Source organism: Dromiciops gliroides, chromosome 1, assembly GCF_019393635.1.
Source record: "Dromiciops gliroides isolate mDroGli1 chromosome 1, mDroGli1.pri, whole genome shotgun sequence".
NCBI lineage: Eukaryota > Metazoa > Chordata > Mammalia > Microbiotheria > Microbiotheriidae > Dromiciops > Dromiciops gliroides.
This window is the reverse complement of record NC_057861.1, coordinates 179659344-179675084: the sequence shown is the minus strand read 5'-3', so window position 1 is coordinate 179675084 and position 15741 is coordinate 179659344. Positions and strand designations below refer to the sequence as shown.

Genomic DNA, 15741 nt, shown 5'->3' with positions numbered 1-15741 from the left:
AGCTGAGGTAGAAACTCATCTTGTATTTATTCTAGCAATTCTGCCCACCTTTTGTGTGTATATTTTGTTTATTTGTGTGTTGTTAAAGCTAAAATTCTCGCTAGTTTGTCTAAAATATCTAATGAGTGGTCACCAATAAATTATAAGCTTTAGCAAGAATTAGACTTTTAAGCATTTATTAAGGAGAATAAAAATTTGGTAAAGAGAGAGAGAGAAAGGCCAACATTCATCTGTCTATTAAAGGGAGAACACATTTCTCGCTCCCTTCTCCACCAGCATCCTCAGGAAAAGAGCGAAAGAAAGAGGGCCCAGCTCCCCCTTCCTCCTCCCACCAGGAAACATCACTTCCTGACGCAAAAGAAAAGACGCATGGTCTTGCCCTCAAAGACCTTCCTTTTATGGCGGAGCTTTTCTACAGTAAGTCTCCAGCAGGTGGCGTCATTCCAATCGTTACAGTGTGCATATATACATGTATAGGTTTAGGCATATATGTGTGTGCATATAGATATACATAGTACATATACCTACACATATGTGTAGACATGCATATGTGTGTATATAGTACATATTTGTGTATTGTGTGCATATATACCTTGTACCTATATTGTATGTGTATATATGCAATATATGTATATCCATATGTATATATAGATGTATGTGAGTGTGTATGTATGCCACACCTATGATTTCACCCACATTAGGATTTCTAAGTGTGGAAACTCCCTTTGCCAGTGCAGCCGAGCAACTGTTCTGTAGTTTGTAGTCTTAGCACCTTTAAAAATGAGGGGCTTATTTTAAGCAGAGGTCATCATTGTTCCCATCTTTCCCCAATTTATCTGGGATTCATGACCCAGACAGAGAAGTTGTCCCTGCCAAGTTTAGACTCTGTTCACAAAGCTTTTTATTCATTTATTTTTCTTTGTGTGCTTCTATTTATAGTGGAAGGAGATTTAAAAGGTACGTTGGCTTTTTCTCTAGACCCATATAGGTCTTCATGAAGTTTCCTTCCTTCTTAAGATATGTTTCCCACTTAGAAATGAAGTGGAAGCTCAGTGAAGCAGACTCTTGTAGCTATAAGCAATGATTGGCTTGCAACCTTACTTACACCCTTAGGGCTGATCCTCATTTTAAATTCCCTTTAAATCCTTTATTTAGCAGCTCCTTAAATTCAGATCCATGAGAGGAAGCTTCATCTTCTCATGCCCACATCAAAGGTCTATAAGGAGGTGATAAGAACACTACAGCTCAGGACAACTGAAAGCCATTTTATTGTTGGGGCCAGGCATAGCAGCAAAAGCAAGAAAAAGAAGCTGGACTTGTTTTTTGTGGTTCTGTAAATGGTAAATATTTGGTCATTATCTCAGGATTTCCTCCACTCTGGACCCTTCCTATCACTAGAGGTTCCTGTGAAAGTTAAAGCACCCAATCTGGCTTTCACCCCTCTGGGTGCCCTTGGTTTGGTCAACATTTTCATCCAGCAAGCAGGGAGGAGGGTAGGGATGATAAAAGAAGAGTTAAGAGGATAGGAAGGAAATGCAGAAAGAGAATAACAGCAAAGTCAGAACAGGGAGTGTTTTGGTCTACACCCCATATAGATCCATCCTCAGCTTGCCAGAACTAATACTAAGAGGGTTCAGCCTTCATTCCTACTGGGCTTGCTTTGCTAAAAGGAGGAATCAAGGTAAATAAGCCAAGATCACTGAATTTACTTAGCAACTTTGTTAAGAGTTTTCTCTTCAGAGCTACAAGGTTTGCCCTACCACATGTGTTTAATAAAACGGTAATTGAAAGGGAGAGTGAGAATGCATTGTGCGTTTCCATGGATGGCTTAATAGTTTATTTTATGTCTTAGTATAGCTTTTCTTTTTTTTCAGTAGATCATTTTAGTTGCCATTCAGTTTCTTTTTTTTTTTTTTTGCCATTCAGTTTCAAAAGTGTTTCTCATATGAAGTACTTTAAGTAGGATTTATTTTTGAATCTCATTACTTTTGAGACCATTCAGGTATATGTCTGTGTATCCCTTCAGAGAGAGAGAGAGAGAGAGAGAGAGAGAGAGAGAGAGAGAGAGAGAGAGAGAGGAGACAAACACTGAGAGAATCCATCTCAGTGGTCAAAATTAAAGAGGTACATTTGCACAATTACTGAATTGAGTTTTCTTACCTGAGATAAAAGTTATCAGTATATAAAATGACAAAACCCTGAAACTTCTTTTTTGGAAAGTCTGGGAGGCCTGTAACTTCTTGTTTTAATAAAGCCTAGCTGCATCTGTTTCTTCTTATCACCTTTCAGTATCTGTGCTGCTGACTCATGTACTGTGGTCTTGCTTAGCCCTCCCTGGAAGTTACATTATGTTTCAGGCCTCTACTCTGCCCCACCAGTTTTGGGTCTTTCAAATGGATGAGCAGGAGGCAATAGCCATAAATAAACAAATGGTGAAAATGAAAATCTCCACTTCTGGGGCTTCAACCTTCCTTGAAGTGGGCTTGGGCTTGTGTGTGTTCTGCTTCTGGTTTCATGTTGAGAGAGAGGAGGAGGGGTAAAAAAAAAAAAAAAGGTTTGATTTTTCCTATGAGGAAACTATTTACCACCTCCGGTGTGAATGACAAGAAAATGGTTCACTATTTTTAAAAACTTAGATTTGTAACACCGGAGGGTCTGAAATTAGCCTGCAGTTTGTTTTAGGTAATAGTTTCAGACAGATGGCTAAAAGATTTTGCTTGCTTACTATGCCCTTTTAAAAAAAATGGTGATTAATGGTGAGTAATAGAGAGGTTGTTACAGCAGTGGAGGGAACTACTAAGTGAGCCCTGTAACTGAGCAGATGGAGTACAATGGGCATGTATTTTGCTATCTGTTATGTCTGGTGATGTCCAGAGTGTTGTTGAAAAAAATAAATAGAAGTAATTCCCCCTCTCTGCTCCAGAAGTATAGTCCAGAAACAAACTTCTGGGCAAAGTTTGTAAAGCAGAACGTAAAGATACCTGATGGTGTTTTTCTGTATTCTTGCTAGTTGGTTTTCTGGGATGATTATATACAGGATATCCCTAAAGTCTTAGTGCAGTTTTAAGCCATTAAAGCTGAGAACTACATGAAGACTTTTGGGACACCCTGTGTTTTGGAGGTTTTAGTTTGAAATCTAAATAATATTTATTCCATTCCCTATTTTGTTGCATTAGAGAATTCATAAAAAAGAGAGAATTTTAGAGATAGATGAGATTTTAGATCTTCTGAAGCAAAGGTGTCAAACAAGCAGACACAGGCTGTAGAGGGCCTAAACCAGATTAAAATGTAATTGGAAAATATTTAACAAAATAGATAAAAATGCAACAAGATATAGATAATGTTAACATGCACTTTTTGAAGTCAATCTGCAGCCCTCAGGTATCCTTATCTATGGTTTAGTTGCCTAATTTCTCTTTGAGTTTGACATCACTGATCTAGACCATTTCCTTTCAGAGAAGTTAGGTGACTTACGGAGTTAAGTAGTAGGGAATTCAGGGCTTGACTCTTTGTCTAGTGCTGGAATACATAGACTGAGAAAATCATGGTTTTACTCTCTTTAAAAATAATTTCTTTTTATCTTTACTCTATCCTTTGAAAAAAAGTAGAATGGAATTATTTAATTAATTAATTAATTTTTTTTTTTAGTGAGGCAATTAGGGTTAAGTGACTTGCCCAGGGTCACACAGCTAGTAAGTGTTAAGTGTCTGAGGCTGGATTTGAACTCAGGTACTCCTGACTCCAGGGCCGGTGCTCTATCCACTGCACCACCTAGCTGCCCCTTAAATTTCCAATTCTTTTTTTTTTTTTTAATGGGGCAATGGGGGTTAAGTGACTTGCCCAGGGTCACACATCTAGTAAGTGTCAAGTGTCTGAGGCCGGATTTGTACTCAGGTACTCCTGAATCCAGGACTGGTGCTTTATCCACTGAGCCACCTAGCCACCCCAAAGATTCTGTTTTGTTTTGTTTTTTTCCGGGTCAATGAGGGTTAAGTGACTTGCCCAGGGTCACACAGCTAATGAGTGCCAAGTATCTGAGGCTGGATTTGAACTCAGGTCCTCCTGAGTCCAGGGTTGGCGCTTTATCCACTGTGCTACCTAGCTGCCCCCTGGAATTATTTTTATGAACTAAAAATCAGCACAATAAAATATAAAAGATGATTATGAAATGGACTGAATAGAGCTTTAAATTTCCCTCAAATACTGAAGAAATCTTACTGGTTACTGGCTATCATTCATTCCTTAGAGAAAGAGTTAACTCATGAAAACCCAGTATTGGGTAATCTGTACACATATAACAATAAATATTCCTTGATAGGTGTTGGGGAATAAATGTAAGAGGATTTGGGAAGGCTGAAGGGATAGTTCTATAAGCTATGTGACATCTCCAAACGATAGAAGTTTTATTCCTGTCACATATTCAATAGTAAAACTTCAGTAGATGTTCTTGTTAAAACAGAGCCTTTAATGGTAGTGAGAGATGTATTTAGTTATGTTTAGATGTGATAGTATAAGTTCTTTGAATGCTCTTCAAATAAAGAACATATTTAATTCAATGAGCACATGGGATTCATGTGAAAATTATTCATAATGTGGTGGAGCTTGAAGGCCACGTGTTCTCTCCTTTCTGTTTTTTTTCTCTCTCTTGACTTTTGAGAGAACCTTTTCTCTTTGCATAGATAATTGTGAATTGGCAGTCTATCCTATTTCCCCTTAAGCTCTCTGGAAGCAAAGATGTGGCCCTGCTCTTTGAGGACAGGGATCCTGGGGTAGTGATCACCTTTTGTTCCCTATGGTCCCATTGGCTAGCTGAGGCACTCCCCCAGTAAGCAGGGCCATGCTACCAGCCCAAAGGGATGTCACACAGTCATTGAGTGTAGGTTTAATCTCTTTTAACTCCCTTGTGTTTCTTCAATTTAGACCATCATATTGGATTTGTTTGGCCCTAGTTTAGTTTGATAAAGTGGTTGGCTCCTCCATTAAAAAGTCACATTGGGTCTTTCCCAATGAATTTCCTAATGACCTAGTGACTTCCCCCCTCCCCCACTGTATTAGGAACATCTTGGGGCACACTCAGTGACGTTACTTACTGCACTTGCTTAGTGACTTGCCATTGCCTCTCAGAGCAAATATAAAAGTCCCTATTTGGTCTTCAAAGCTCTACATAGCCTATCCTGCTCCTACCTTTCTAGCCTTCTCACACCTTACTTCCGACCAGCGACACTGACCTCTTGGCTGTTCCATGAACAAAACATTCATTCTCTCTGCTTTAGGCATTCTCTCTGGCTGTCCCCCATGCCTGGAACACTCTCCCTCCTCCACTCTGACTACTGACTTCCTTTAAGCTCCAACTAAAATCCTACCATCTTCCGGAAGCCTTCCCCAACCCCTCTTAATTCCAGTGCCTTCTCTCTGTTAATTAATTCCTATTTATCTTGTAGATAGCTTGCTTTATATATATTTGCCTGTTGTGTCCCCCATTAGATTATAAGCTCCTTGGTGGCTGAAACAGTCTTTTACCTCTTTTTGTATCCTCATTGTTTAGCACAGTGACTGGCACGTAGTAGGCACTCAATAAATGTTGCTTGATTGAGCAACAGACCTGTAGAGATATATATCTCTTTGGCTGAGAAAAATGGAGAACTGCTGCACACATAAAATAAATAGTAGACTTGTTGAATTGAGGGCATTTAGTGCAAAGAGTAGGATTAAAGAGGTAATTAAAACCTGTTTTCCAAATATAATTAAATATAGGCTGGAATAGAAGGGGCCAGAAGCAGCCTGTATGTGAGAGAAAATAAGCAAATACTGAGAATACTGGAGCTTATGATGCTTCAGTGACAAGATAGTTAATTGTCCTCAGGAGTTTTTGGTCTCTTCACACTTGTACTAAGTGGGGCGTTTTGGAATCTTATGCTTGAAGGTGAAAGTAACTAATTTTCCAGCTGCCTTCAAGATATCTCTATCTAGATGTCTCTATGGTACCTGAAACACATCCAAAACTGAACCTGCTTTTTTCATCTTTCACTTTACTGTATCTCATTGCTATGTATTCATCTGATCCTGCTATTTCTTTGTATAAAAGTGTTTTTCTTTTTTAGGGGGTGGTACTTATTGCCTTGTTACCTTTAACTTCTTTGTCTGGCATTCAGGACCTTCTCCCATCAGGCTCTTCTTAAGCTTTCCAGCTTCATATCACACTCCATGGAATCCATGTGCTGGTCAGACCCTTACGTGTCCTACGCTTTCCTGACTGTGTCATTGTTTCCTATGCGTACATTCTACTCCTTCATCTTCCTTCACACTGTCCTGATCCATTGACTTCCTACCCATTCTGAGGTTCATGCTCATAATAATATTTTCTTATCTGTCCTCGCTAGGACTTTGCTTGTGTTTTCCTTGTGTACTGATATTTAATTTTGTATTGTGGTTATTTGTGTGCGTGTGCATGTGCATGCGCGTGTGCATGCACATGTACGCTTCTAATGCCTGTAAACTCCATGAGTACAGGAACTATTTCATGTATAAACTTTCTCCCCAGCCATCTTGCAGTGTTCTCTGTACAGGATAGGACTGTAACAGTTGTTGGTTTAATTGAATTGTACTCCTGTCTAAACAAAGTATCATTTAGGCAATGAAGTGGAGAGAGCTGTGGGTCTGAAAATCCAAGTTCAAATGTAGCCTCAGACACTTTCTAGCTCTGTGATTCCGGGCAAGGGACTGAAGCATTGCCGGCCTCCATTTCATCATCTGTAAAATGGGGGCGATGATATTATCAGCACCTACCTCCAAGGGTGGTTGTGAGAAAAAATGAGATAATATTTCTTTCTTTCTTTCTTTCTTTCTTTTTTTTTTGGTGAGGCAATTGGGGTTAAGTGACTTGCCCAGGGTCATACAGCTAGTAAGTGTTAAGTGTCTGAGATTGGATTTGAACTCAGATCCTCCTCCAGGGCCGGTGCTCTATCCACTGTGCCACCTAGCTTCCCCAGAGATAATATTTCTAAAACTCTTTGCATATCTTAAAGTGATATATAAATGATACCTATTGATTATTATCATTCACAAATAATGTCAGCGTGTTAGTTCACTGGCTAATTGGCTCCTTAAAATACATTTGTCTGTTGCACTTTTACTGTTTTCATATGATTAGGCATGTGGGGCAGCCACCTGAGTGAATACCTTGATGCCTAAAAGTCACTGAAAAGCCACACTTAGAAGTTGGTCTCCTGCCTCCAATTATTATCAGCGATGAAAATAATAGAGGCATGCAGCAGAAGCACGTCGAAAAAAGGAAAGCTTTATTGATGCCTGCTTGATTAATAAGGTCCAGTCACCTTATTTCACAGATAAGGAAACTACAGCAGAGAGATGGAATTACCTTCTCAGTGTCACCCAGCGACTAAAGGACAGAACTAGGATTGGAACTCAGGTTCTCTCGGTGTTCTTCCAGCACCCCACCAGTCATTTCATAGAGGGCCTTGGCAGTGATTCCCACCTTACATGTACTTGCTATAACCTAGTAGGAAATTAGTTTCAAACTACAGAACAGCCTTACTTAATTAGCACTGCTGGATGCTGGGCTTGGCAAGAGAAAAGGTCTTGGTTAGAATCTCTGGTTTCACACTTCACTGCCTGTGTGAAGGACCCTGAGTGAGCAAGTCGCTTAAGCCTCTCAGAGCCTCAGTTTTTTCATCTGTAAGATGGGGATAATAATATTTGTGCTATCTTCCCCAAAAAGTTGTTATGAAGAAAATACATGTTACATTCTTGAGTCATGTAGAAATGTGAGCTTATTGAGTTTCCACTTTTCAGATAATTAAAGCTTTAAGCACCAAAATTTTAAAAAGAAAAAAAAAAATTGGACAGAAATCTTTCCCGAAATGTATTGGAACTTCTTTCTCTGCCTTTTTAAAATGAAGGTGCTGAACATAATTTAAGTTTTTCTTTATGACTTTAGGGTCATCATTTAGAATATCAGTTATTGTAGTGGGCTGTAATGTAGTGACACCCTTGGGGAGTCCCAGTTTGGGGGGTGGGGCACATTTTCCCCCTACATTAAATATTATCCGACATTGGTGATTCAGCTGCCTCTGCTTTTTTCCTTTCTCACTGTTAGCTGTCACTTCTCAGTATTGCAGTTTCTAACAGCTCCACCCCCTCTGCCTTTCTAATAGCCCGTAACCTGAGGGGAAACCAGCTCACTAAGATTGTTAAATCTAAAAGCTTCATTTTATGTCCAATTCTAAGCCCTCCCTCGGGTTTCAGGGGTTCTTGCTTGTATTCTGGATGTTTAAAGTTATGAGGTTGCTGGAAGTTAATTAATGTATAAAGCGGGGGCATGTCAGTACCCATTTTATTGTTTTATTAATTGTCCAGAGTCCGCTGGGCATTTTCTCAAGCACTGGCGGTGGTCACAGTGATTGCCCTAGTATAACTCCTGTTCCTAGGTAAGCTGAGAGGAACACAGTATGTGGTTTGGAAACTAGAAGACCAAAGTTCCAATCCTTGATCTCCCATTTACTACCGGGCCTCAGAATGTTCACCTGTGAAATAAGGGGTTTGGATTAGATGACTTTGAATTCTCCATCTGTGATTCCAGGATTAAAACAAGGAGGAAGGAGTCTTACCTGCAGTGTGATTCTGTTATGTAGAGGAGAGCTAGCTTTTGGGATAGAATCGGTTCTCTACCAGGAAGGTGAGAAAGGAGGAATGTGGGATTTGCAGGCAAAGGGCCGGATCATTTATTCAGTTAACGAGATCAATAAAGAACAGACAACAGTGTATTTTAATTAGCTTTCATACAAAAAATATTCCCCCAAAAGTAAAAATAATGGAAGACAGGCCCTAATTCAGGAGCAGATTGTGTTCCAAAAGCTTGTAAATGAGTTGTTTGGAACTCAGAAGATATTATCTGTGTAACCATAAGTCACTGATCCTCCTCAGCTTCAGTTCCCTAATCTGTAAAATGAGGGTTTGGACTAGATGGGACCCCCTCCCCAGTCCTTTCCAGCTCTAAATGTATGATTTTCTTTTCTTTTTTTTTCATCTTTTCTCTTCTTTTCTCTCCTCTCCCCTTTCCTTCTCTTCTCTCTTTTTCTCTCTTCTTTTCTTTTCTAAATTTTTTTATTAAAAAAATTTAAATTGTTTTTTGTTTTTTTAGTAAATTATTTTATTATTTCAAATTTTCCCCAAGTTACATGTAAAATTTTTTTTCACATTGATTTCTTTTCTAAATTTTATTGATGACTTTTTTTTTTTACCCCATCACTTCCTGTTATACTCTACTTATAACCTTCCCTTTTATCATAGAAAAACAATTCTGAAAGCTCAACCAATAAAGTGACAGCATTGGCAGTATTCCACACCTGTAGTGTCCTACCTCTGTGCCAAAAGGAGGGAAGTTTATTGCCTTATCTTGTCTTCTGGGACTTCTAAGACTTGGAGACTGCATTTTACCTGATTTTTATTTTATGTTTTTAACGTTGCTTTCTTTCACTTACCTACCTGAGGTCATCGTATATACTATCCTTATGATTCTCAAAGTACATTTACTCATGGTATAGAGTTCTAACACAGTATAGTTAGATTTCTAGACAAGCATGGCTTAGCCCATGCTATAGGTAAAATCATGATAGTAATAACTCTTAGCCACACTCGGGCTGCTAGGTGGTACAGTGGATAGAGTGCTGAATCTAGCCTCAGACACTTACTAGCTGTGTGACCCTGGGCAAATCACTTAACCTTGTTTGACTCAGTTTCCTCATCTGTAAAATGTGCTGGAGAGGTAAATGGAAAGCCACTCTGGTATCTTTGCCAAAGAAAACCCCAAATGGGGTCATGGAGAGTGTGACAAGATTGAAACGACTGAATGATAACAATAACAAAAGCCACATACACACTCCTCCTCCTCACCCAAGTTTCTTCCTGAGCTCAGTCTTTTGAGGGTTACAGTGGAGAATATGTGTAAAACTAACTCATTTAAATTTGCCTCATCTCGCATATACTAGTGGCACAAAAAAGAGGGCACAGTGAATATTTGTTGAGTTAAATTTTGAGTTAAATTTGACTTAGTGGTTAAAATTGAAATCTCTTACATGATCAAATGGGTGAACCTCACAGAGGGCCTCAAAGCCAGCCAAATCCTATCTCAGAAGATGCAAGTAATTCTCCCTGCCCCATTCTTTCTTTTCCCTTATTTATAAGGGACACAAATTTAACAAATTAAACCTGCCCTTTGCATCTTACAAGAATCATTCTCACTCTTTTTCTCATCCTATTATATCTCATTACACCCTCTTAAACTTTGGTTCCCAGAGGTTTTAGTCTCCATTCTATTTATGACTTCATCAATTGTTTGTGTTAAATTAAATACTACCTCTAATAAAATCATAGGCAGGTGGCTCTGGATTCTTAAACAGCTATAAACATTTAGTATTTTAAAACTTTCTTTTGGAACATTTACTCAGATTAACGATCTTTGAAGATCACATGGGGAGAATTTGAATACCTTTGACTTTATATTTTTTTTAGCCTCTTATTCTTTGCTCACACTCTTGCCTGTGCCTGGAAAGCCCAGCCACCCACTCTCCTTCCTTCCTTCCCTCCTTCTTGCCTTCCTTTCCTTCTGTACTCCCCTCATTCCTTTCTCACTTGTTGTTTTCACTTTCCCACTTGTTGTTCAATGCTGGGATTATTCGACATCTTCTCTGTGGACCTTTCCCTGTTTACCTCCTCTTCTTCGTTTCTCCTCTCCTCCTACAAAGCTGAAAGTGATCCTCCCTTCCTTTGAACTCTCATTGCTCTTTTTATCTCTCAGGGTATGAGCTCATTCTGCCTTGTGTTACACTAATTTCTGTGCCTGTGTTATCTTCTCTGCTTTACTGTGAGCTCTTCAAAGAAAGAGACGCTGGCACATTGGTCTTGGTATGCTCCTTAGCCCAATAAGCCAAAGCTTTGCATGTAGTAGGTATATACTACTGTATAGATGAACTGTATTGAATTGAGTAACCACTCAGAATTAATTCTGATAAAAATCTTTGAAATGAAGTTGACCTGATTTGAACCATTCTGCACTTAAGTGGAAGCATGAAGCTTCTTTTTTCTTATTTATTAGTTTCCCTAAAACTAATCAAGTACAGGGGCAGCTAGGTGGCGCAGTGGATAGAGCACCGGCCCTGGAGTCAGGAGGACCTGAGTTCAAATCCGGCCTCAGACACTTGACACTTACTAGCTGTGTGACCCTGGGCAAGTCACTTAACCCCAATTGCCTCACTAAAAAAAAAAAAAAAAAAAAGAAAACGAATCAAGTACAAATGTGCATGAGGCAGCTAGGACATGAAGTCAATAGAGCTCTGGGCCTCAAATCAGGAACACCTGAGTTGAGATTTGGCCTCAGATACGTACTAGCAATGTGACCCTGGGCAACTCACTTAACCCTGTTTGCCTTAGTTTCCTCATGTAAAATGAGCTGGAGAAGGAAATGGCAAACCACTCCAGTATCTTTGCCAAGAAAGCCCCAAATGGGGTCACGGAGAGTCAGACATGACTCAACAACAACATCATGGATGACATTCACACGAAATACTGAGCTGATGTAGTCTGATCAACCAGAAGAAGTCTGGCTTGTGTTCCTTCTGGAAAGCCAACATGGTTTTTATTGAATCAGCGTATCAACATTAGCAATAAGTAACAGAGGAGAAACAAACATTTACCAAGCACCTACTACCCACATGGTGGTACACTAAGTGCTTGGCTATAAAGATAAGAAGGAAGAAATGCCAACACTCTGCCCCTTTGGAGCTCATGCTCAGTAACATATGCATTCATTCATTAAACAAACATTTATTAAAATGACTGCTCTGTTCCAGAATAACATGTCTGGTGCAGGGCGGGGCGGGGGTGGGGGCGGTCAATGCAAATCTTAGATAAAAAAATGGCCTCTGCCCTCATGGATCTTACAGTCTAATAGAGGGGAAAATACAAAAACACAGACAGCTATAATTTGGTCTTGGTTTTGGTTTTTGTTTTTTGGTGGGGCAATGAGGGCTAAGTGACTTGCCCAGGGTCACACAGCTAGTAAGTGTCAAGTGTCTGAGGCCGGATTTGAATTCCTGTCCTCCTGAATCCAGGGCTGGTGCTTTATCCACTGTGCTACCTGGCTGTCCGCAGACAGCTATAATATTCATTGAATAGTAAGCACATTAAAAAGATGTAAAAATAAAGTGCTATCTTAGATCCAAGGAGAAAGATGATTATTGTAGATTATGGGGTTGGAGAGGAGAGCTTAATGGAGTGAATGGTATTTGAGTTGATCTTTAAAGAATTGGTAGGAATTCAATAAGTCAGTCAATCAACAAGTATTCATTGTCTGCTGCCTGCCAAGCCCCATGCTAAGCACAATTGGCACTGAGGATGCAAAGCAAAAATGAAACTATCCTTGACTCTCAAGGAGTTATAGTCTATCAGGGAAAACAACACAAGAATATAGGATTGGAGATAAGATAAATATGCCAATAGAATATACTTTTTTGGGGGGAAGGAGCAGCATTTGGAGAAGGTGTTGCTTAAGATGGGCTTTGAAAGATAAGTGGATAATGGAGGGGAAGAAGAAAATGTGGTTAGGAAATGTGACAGGAAAAATGTGAGTTCTCTAATTAAACACACATTTATTAATTACCTGCTTTGTACTAACTTCTGTGGGTAAGATATAAAAAATATAGATTAAGACTTATCACCCCTGCCTGTCCACATGTAACTTACACATATACAAATAACTAACACAAAATAATGCAAATATGCATAAGGTGCAAAGTGCTGGTATAAAGGGTACCGGGGAGACAGAAGGATGCTCATATGGACCATACAGTAGCATGTTCTACTCATATAGCCAATTTTCAGAGAATTGGAAGATAATCAAAAATGCTTTTTGTTAAAACTAGACAATATAGTTTAATTTTTCTTCGGTGATTGACTCACAAGATATCTTATGATTTCGAGTGCTTCAAGGTAATTGTGATGAAATTATCTTGGTACTATAGGTCTCTCAAAGGGAGACAGTTAGCAGTTTCATTTGCTATAATGGCAAAACAGTGATGTAGAGTTCAAGGCTTTTCATGTCCCTGCTTGGTTGTGAACCTGTAGCAGGAAAGAGCTTAACATGGACATGACCTCTTGTATGGTGAGAGGTTAACAGTTTTATTATCCGTGGTTATCAGTTCCTTTCTATATGGATGGCTCTTTAAATTGTCACATGATTTAGTTGGCTCATAGTATCAACATGAGGGCCAGAACTACTCATTTCAAACTAAAACATTCCTCCTTTTATTTATTGTGTCTCTATCAATTGAATTCATTCACTTTATGTTTGTGAAATCTAAAAAAAAGAGCCTTTTAACATCATTATATCCCAAGCTCTGGTTTTTAAGATTTCAGACTGTTAGCTACCTCTCTCTGAATCTATTCACATAAATTATCTGTTGCATTATCAGGCCTAAAATTTTATTGTGACTATCTTTCAGATGTTAAATTACAGGCTAGGATAAAGAAAGGGACCTACAGACAAAATGACTAATTTCTGTAGTTGCATACAGGTCAGTAGTATAACTGGTGTAGGGCTAATTGGAAAAGTAATGATTTTCCCAACACCTTCTGAACGTACAAAATTTCCAGCACTTCTTTTTCACACAGTATTCCCCTGTTAGCTGTGGCTTACTCCCTTGTGGCTTGTAGATGACTATTTTTCCCCCCTGACCTGTGATTTCAATGATGTAGGGAACTTCTGATGAAGAGCCTCCCTCTCCCAATTCAGATCCCAAAGTGTTGGATAACTCAGTCTTGGTGAATTGCTTGGGGTGCTCAGAGGTTATGAAACTAGCCAGTCATTTAGCCAGTATGTTTCAAAAGCAGGACTTGAATCCACATCTACATTGTTTTACTTGGTGATTCAGTGGGTAGAGCACTGAGCCTGTGGTTAGGAAAACCAGAGTTTCCAATTGGGCCTTAGACACTTAGTAGTCGTGTGACCCTGGGTGAGTACTTAACCTCTGTTTGCCTTAATCCACTTCCAGGAAATGGCAAACCATCCCAGTATCTTTGCCAAGAAAACTCCCTGAACAATATGGTCCATGGGTACATGAAGAGTCAGGCACAACTGAAGGACTGAACAAAAAAAAAAAAACCAACACATTTGATTTATCTGTTTAGATGTCTGGTTGGGGGAGTCTTTATTTACCAACATGTCCCTTGACCTTTAATATGTTTGTTTCCATGGACAGTGTCTTTCAGATGGTGAACTGTTTGGCTGTCAGTACTCTTCTGCTGTAATACATAATAGAAATTTAGTAAATGCTTTTCACCATGAGAAATACACATTTTTAGAAAGATTTTGGGTGTAAATTATGGGTTTGAGATTGGGGAAAGAATGGAATATACCCAATGGGATTTAAACCAAAAATAATATTTGAAAGGTTTTTTTTGTTTTTAGCATGTGGTAGGTAACATTAGGTGGATGGAGTTTTTCTAACTCTCCCTTCTTGTTACCTTTTCTGTATATCCATACTCAGGCTCATGTGCTCTTACCTAAGTTTTCCAAGTATAGGGTATTGGGGGATTGATTGTTACAATAACATAGAAGCTTAGAGGCAGCTAGGTGGCTCAGTGGATAAAGCACTGGGTCTGGATCTAGGAAGACCTGTGTTCAAATCTGGCTTCAGACATTTACTAGCTGTGTGACCCTGGGCTAGTCAGTTAACCTCACCTGCCTCAGTTTCTTCATCTGTAAAATGGGTATGATAATAATAGCACCTACCACCTGGAGTGTTTGTGGGGTTAAAATGAGATAATATTTGTAAAGCACTCTGTAAACCTTAGAGCTCTATATAAATGTTAATATAACTTGCATTACCAGTACTACTACTACTTGGTTTATGGCACTCTAGCCATATAACCTTAGATAAGTAACACTCCCTGGGTTTCACTTTTATTCTTTATCTGGGGAAAAGCAAGTGATCTTTAAAGTACCTCTCAGCACTATTATTATTCCACGGTTTGATTGCATTATATGCAGCTTAAGCATTTTTTGAGTCTCTAAGATGAACAATTTCTGTGCTTAGTGCTGTGGACGCAAAGAAAAAAAATGGAAAACAGTCCTTAATGAAATGAAAATGAAAAACTTCTCAAGAAATTTACTTTTGCTTTGGTGAGAACATTTACAGATCAGTAAACACAATATAATTGAAAGAGGAAGAAAACGCTAACAAGTAGGAGAATCAGGAAAGGCCTCCGGATTGGAGATACGCGTTATAAGTTTTAAAGGGAGCCAGGAATTCTAATAATAAAATCTCACATTTGTATAAGCCCATTAAAGTTCACAAAACGCTCTACATACATTATTCTATTTGATCCTCACAGCAGCTTTATGAGATAGTAAATTGTTTGGTTTGGTTTTTTCTCCATTTTACAAATCAGGAAACTGGGTGTCAGGGATATTTAGTTACTTGCCTATGATCATGCAGTAAATATCTGAAATGTGATCTGAACCCAGATTTTCCAACAGTCTAAGCACCATACAGTCCCACTGGAGGGAACGGCAAAAGAGGCCACTTTAGCTGGAATATAGAGTGTTTGAATTCATATGTTCCTCTGAAATTGCGCGTGCATTGATATCCATATACAGGGTGTCCCCAAAGCCTTAGGGCAGTTTTAAGATTTAATAGCAAAAGAGAGATCTAGACAACAGTCTTG

The 15741-nt window shown here is 39.0% G+C and overlaps 1 protein-coding gene across 9 annotated transcripts in view; it reads left to right on the top strand.

Annotated features, from left to right (window-relative positions):
* Positions 1–15741, top strand: part of ATXN1 (ataxin 1) — a 533931-nt gene that overhangs the window by 65854 nt on the left and 452336 nt on the right. The gene's annotated exons all lie outside the window — the stretch shown is intronic.